The sequence below is a fragment of the Anomaloglossus baeobatrachus genome, chromosome 1 (genome assembly GCF_048569485.1).
Source record: "Anomaloglossus baeobatrachus isolate aAnoBae1 chromosome 1, aAnoBae1.hap1, whole genome shotgun sequence".
Lineage (NCBI taxonomy): Eukaryota > Metazoa > Chordata > Amphibia > Anura > Aromobatidae > Anomaloglossus > Anomaloglossus baeobatrachus.
The window spans coordinates 879,949,699-879,956,205 of record NC_134353.1 but is presented as its reverse complement, the minus strand read 5'-3'; positions in this window follow the sequence as shown (position 1 = coordinate 879,956,205).

The following is a 6,507-nucleotide window of genomic DNA, read 5'->3' as shown; positions in this document are numbered from 1 at the left end:
TGTACCCGAGCATAGCGATGCTCGTTTGAGTGGTTTGCATACGTAAAGCATCTAAATGCGAATACTGTATTTTTATTTTTTTTTAAGTCCGTGTTTGGTATGAACCCCGAACTTTAAAGTTTCGATCCACTTATCTCTACTCCAAAGTAGAGATGAGTGAACCCGAGGTTCAATGTTCATACCGAACACACTTTTTGCTCCAAAAAAACAGAGGAGGGTGCTTTACGTATGCAAACCAGTCGTGCGGGCATCGCTGTGCTCGGGTACACTCTGTCAGGAGAGAGGGAGAGAAAAAAGCTCTCATATAATGGATGTGCACACCAGCAAATGAGAGTATTAAATGTAACAATTTTATTATATGCTAAAGTCAAAAAAACACATGTAGCGCCCCTGGACCCATCAGGGCACTATAAAGTACTGCATCCAGCCAAAGATGCAGGGCCTACCCCCAGGGACCTGGAAGACCAGTGCCGGTAACATCAAAACACATTAAAATCCCAGTTTTCCACCATCCACACAGACTGGTGACAGACTAGAAATGGACACAATGGATGGTCATCCAAGGGTGGAGCCGATCCAGTCCACTAGACAATGACCAGATGGGAGGGGACAACAGACACTTAAGGGTACTTTACACGCTGCGACATCGCTAGCGATCTCATTAGCGATGTAACACGCCAGATTGCACATAAGATTTGCCGAGATCGCACATGTGACCGGCGCTACAAAAAAATGACCTATGTGCGATCTCGGCAAATCTTATCTGCGATCTGGTGTGTCACATCGCTAACGAGAACGCTAGCGATGTCGCAGCGTGTAAAGCACCCTTTAGAGTTAGTGAGTGGAAGTGAGAGGAGACGGACGTAACTGCTCTGACACGGGAGTGTGACGGTGACCTGAGGGCCCAGGCATATGGTTGCCGGAGGAGTACGGCGAAGTACTCCCAGAACCATAGAACCGACGGGGCACAGAGCCCTAGATCAGGCAAACGCTCCATGCAAACCTCATAAATATCTGCACAGTGAGGTGACCATCCAGGACTTCACTGACCTTAGAAGTCCGGGGGCACCAGCAGTGATGGGAGAACCAGGGACTAGAACGGAACACCGACCCTACAGGGTTCACACTGCCCGCCGTACGGATCAGAGACTGAGAGACAAACAGGAGGGGACCCCAAGACGCTCCAAGCCACGGGGACCCACCAACTTGAGAAAGGTGCAGGGGAAAGAAGCCACCAGGTCACCAACCGGCAGGGCCACCATCAGGGCATTACTAGTGTGACTCATGTATGGGGCCCGGTGAAGAGGGGGGCCCGGCTGACAGCCTGGGCTCCTCCCCTTTCATTCCTCTGCTCACCGGGCCCCATGGGCAGGCGGCGGGGACGTTGCACTGGCAGACATATCGCGGTGCAGCACCTGCAGTCGCACAGGGGCCCCAAGCGGGAGCGGGCCCCTAGAGCCTGAAAACGTGTTAACCCCTTAGCGACCTATGACATACTGGGTACGTCATGACTCCCTGGTACTTAAGGACCCATGATGTACCCACTATGTCATGGCGAGATCGTGGCCCCGGAGCCCTGGTGGCTGCGATCGCTGCAAATATCTTAGATTCGAGAGGAAGGGCCCTCTGCCTGACCTCAGGAGGGGTGGTGTCTCCTCCCCGGACCTAAGGAGGCTGTGATTGGCTGACGAACGTCACTCAGCCAATCACAGCCACTGTAATGTTTCAACCATTGAAAATGGCTGAAACATTCAACTCCAGCCATCATCAGTGCAGCTGTAGCACCGATCATTGGCTGGAGCTGGGTGACCTCAGTTTCACCCGCCCTCAGCTCTGATTGGAGAGATCGGCCTTGTGACCGATCTGTCCAATCACTGTGGATCTGGAGTCGGAGACCACTCCCCTCACCTTCACTCCAGCGTCCGTGGAAGCCGATGGGAGCGATCGGTAAGTTATAGACACTGTCTCCTTCCAGCCGCCGCCTCGCAGCCGCCGGCTGCAGAAGTCACTGCCCCCCATCCACCGCCACTGAACCCAACTGCTGCCTCCCCTCCATCTGCCACCGCTCTCCCCCCCATTTGCCACCGCTCTCCCCCATCAGCCACCTGCTGTGAGACCCCCCCACCTGCTGTGAGACCCCCCACCTGCTGTGAGACCCCTCCACCTGCTGTGAGACCCCTCAACCTGTGAGACCCCTCCACCTGATGTGAGACCCCCCCCACCTGATGTGAGACCCCCCACCTGATGTGATCCCCCAACCGGCTGTGATCACCCCTCTATCTATCTATCTATCTATCTATCTATCTATCTATCTATCTATCTATCCATCCCTCTCTCTATCTCTCTATTCCTCTATCCATCTATGATTCTGTCTATTTATCTCCTATCTATCTGTAGCACCCACGGCACAGGGGTTAAATGTTACTCGTCGCCGGGCCGCTGATGTCGGGTCAGGGATGTCACAGGTAGCCCTTGACCGGCTTTGTGGCCTCAAGGTGTACAGTAAAAGGGGATTTGGATGATGGTGTGGGAATGATGAGGATGATAGTCTTGTGACGCCACCAGTGGTACGTGGCCAGGGATTAGCCGCCGCTGCTGTCGCTGTCCTTCGTGGCGGATGGTGTTGCAGCAAGGATGGTTCTGCTCCCTACAGGTGGAGCGAGGCCCCGGGAAGGATGATAAGAGTAGTGGTCATTGGCGCCGGAGCGCGGGGCGACGGCAATCAAAAGGCTGAATCAGCTGCTGTGGTTCCAGCCGTGGTGGGCCCCAGCCGATCCCGGATCCGTTGGAGGTTACAACCGGTACGGTGGTCGATGGGCCCTTCCTTGTCGCGCCTTTAAAGATGGATCTCCGTGGCCTGAAGTTGCTTGGGGACCCCGGTTCGTGTAATGTTAGCTCCTGTCCCATGTGTAGGTGACGTGGGGCTTGACTGTAATCACGACTCCACACCCTATGTGGAACTGTGCTCCGGGATCTCATGATGGTCAGAGGGACACGCAATCCCCCTGTCCTGCAGATTCTGGTGATACAACGTGAAGTCTGTTCCACCCTAATGCTCTGCACCCTGAACTGCACCGATCCCGCTACTGTTCTCTCCTGCTGGAGAACAATCTAACTGTTGTTTAAGCTCCTAACTCCCCCTGGTGGCTGCTCCTCCCGCAGTTCCCTGTCACTAGTGGGTTGCTGACCCCCATGTTTGGTGACTACATTAAGACCCGACCCTAGCCTGGTCCCCAATGGGGAGGGCAACCTGGTTGTGTGTATGAGTTTGTGTTATGGAACTGGTACCGACCTCCTCTGGATCCAAGATGAGTACTGCACCTTAAGTGAGGTGCAGTACCCTGTGGTGACTGAAGCCACAGGGGCGCCACATATCTATCTATCTATCTAGCCATCTATCTAGCATTCTATCTATCTATCTGCTGAAAGAACCTTAAAGTGAATCTGTCAGTAGGTTTTTGCTCCCCCATCTGAGAGCAGCATAATGTAGAGACAGATACCCTGATTCCAGCGATGTGTCACTTACTGGGTTGTTTGCTTTCATTGTGATAAAATCAATGTTTTCTCTGGTGCAGATCTAGCAATTATACAGACCTCATGAATATGCTGGACTACCTGGAGCATGACAAGTAGCCCTATAATGATAATCTCCTGCTGATTAACCAGTCATGTTATCAAAACTACACTAAGCAGCCCAACAAGTGACAATCCATGGAATCATGATCTCTTCCCCTATGTTATGCTGCGCTCAGATTAGGTGTTAAAAACCTGGTGACAGATTCCCTTTGAAGGGGTTGTTAGGTCTTAATCCACAAGTCAGCATTATTACAATTTGGTTTCAATTAGTTTAAAAACTTGTATGTGACACATTCACTTAAAGAAAAAAAAATAGATATACCAAAAATAAATATATACCAAAGAAGTAAGATTTAAAAAAAAAAAAAAAAAAAAAAAAAGTTAGAGTAGGACCCTGCCAAAAGAGTCTTCCTTGTCGTGGTGGCAGGCTTAAAAAAATCTATTGGCCAAAACAAAATCTGATGGCTGTGTATGTGATACGGTGTTCAATGTGAAGGGTTAATGTGTGATTAGTGAAGCTGTAGTGCAGAAGTGAAGTTTTTCCAAGAGTGGCGGTGGGACTGTGGAAGATTCGCGGAGCTGGGCCGGAGGCGGAGCTGGGGCGGAGCCTCAAGGGGGCCCCGAACTTTTGCCAGTATGGGGCCCTGAAATTCCTAGTGGCAGCCCTGCCAACCGGCACTGAGACTAAGGGGACCAGAGATGAATACCAGCCTTCCTCTGGGTACTACTTACCATCTACTTTAAGGAGAACAAGTTAAACAGTAACCCCTCGTGTGGCCTACCCTTCTTTCTGCGCCTAACACCATCACCTAACGCCCTGGGGGCCTGGCCCTATTTGTGGGGGGCAAAACATCTAGGCTGCCATCACATCAGCCCCAGTGGAACGACTGCAGCAGCGGTTCCATCACCATAACCGCAACCCGCAAGTGGTGTCATGACATAAACTTTATTGAACATTCCCTTATATATGTGAACCCCTTTTTAAAGCGACCCCCAGGGTTACGGAACCGGGCAACGGCCACCCAGTGACATCCCAGTAGTACACTGCCTGGGACCGAGTACCCCATAGTCCTGGGCGGCACACACATACCATAAAAACATTTAAAAAACGTTAATAATCATAAATGATGACCTCCACAAATTTGTGATGACCCACTCTATACAATAAATATGTAAGAGCAATCAATACATAGATTAAGGGGTACTTTGCACGTTGCGACATCGCTACTTCGATCTCGTCGGGGTCAAATCGAAAGTGACGCACATCCGGCGCCGGTAATGACATCGCAACGTGTAAAGCCTAGAAGCACCGATAAACGATCGCAAAAGCGTCGAAAATCGGTGATTTGTGTAGTGTCGGTCATTTCCATAATTTCGCTGCAGCGACAGGTAAGATGTTGTTCCTCGTTCCTGCGGCAGCACACATCGCTGTGTGTGAAGCCGCAGGAGCGAGGAACATCTCCTTACCTGCGTCACGCCTGCAACGAGGAAGGAAGGAGGTGGATGGGATGTTTACGTCCCACTCATCTCCGCCCCTCCGCTTCTATTGGCCGCCTGCCGTGTGATGTCGCTGTGACGCCGCACAACCCGCCCCCTTAGGAAGGAGGCGGGTCGCTGACTAGAGCGATGTCGCAGGGCAGGTAAGTGCGTGTGAAGCTGCCATAGCGATAATGTTCGCTACGGCAGCTATCACAAGATATCGCATCTGCGACGGGGGCGGGGACTATCGCGTTCGGCATCGTTACAATCGGCTAGCGATGTCGCAGCGTGCAAAGTACCCCTAAGTATTTGCAAACAACCAGTGCAGAGACATGTACGCTCAGTGCTCAGCCCAGTGCGAGTTGGTTGCAGTGTTTGAACGGCGCACACTGGGGGTAACGAAAGTGTGATCAGATGTAGTGTGCACCAGAAAAAAAAAAAAGCTACCTACCCCTGGAAGTGATTTGTTCATGGCTGGCTGCATGTGGACGGAAACCCAAACGGCCCAATTAATGACTTCCATTGGGTTTCAGGTCAAGTCCGGGTCCCAAACCGAACTTTATCAAAAGTCTGGCTGCACCTGCCGAACCGAACTTCCATGGGACCGCTCATCTGTGCTCCAAAGTAATACATACATGACCGTAAAAACTCAGCCAGTGTTGACAGAATGAACCCGCTATCAGGTTCCCTTTAAGAAGTAATAAGAAAGAAGACAAGTACATTTGAGTAACAGATATTAAATCGAAGATCTCATCAGAAAATGACCTATTGTTTAAATCAGCTTCTTGTGTTACTTGTATTTTTTTTAAAATAATATTCAACATATTTATTTTCTTTCTTAAAAAAACCCACATTTAATATTCTTGCAAATTTTACGCCAGCCACTGGAGTCTTTTTTTTTTTAGACCCACACTTTTTTGTGTTCTCAGGAAGAGTTTTCAGAACTCTATTATCATCAGAGACAGGATTATAATGAAAAGTAACACTTCAATGAAAAGATGATAACATTGGACCTACCAATCACAATAGAAGTTATCTAAGCTGGTCCTGTCATGTAAAACTCTTGAAGGTCCTTACCCCCCTCCCCACCATCAGGCACAGATCGTCATGACAATTATCTGATCGGCCTGAAAGTTTAGGTATTTATGACTTTGGGTGATGGTAGAGCTGCAACCAAAGGATGCATAGAAAAGACAATCCTTTGTTCTGTTGGAAGGAAAACTCCTAATACCGTTTTTTACGTGGCCCATTAATGCTAGAAAAATGAAAAACATACTGCCAGAATCCCTGTGGAGTGCTGAACCTACCCCACCGTTTAGCTTGACTGGAAGATCGCTGGTATCACGACAAATTAGTATTGGCCAGTAAAATCATGCTAAATGCTTTGTGTTTGGTATCTATGTAAATGTAAAATCGAGATATAAAATATGACGCCAATATCTTTCACCTGTG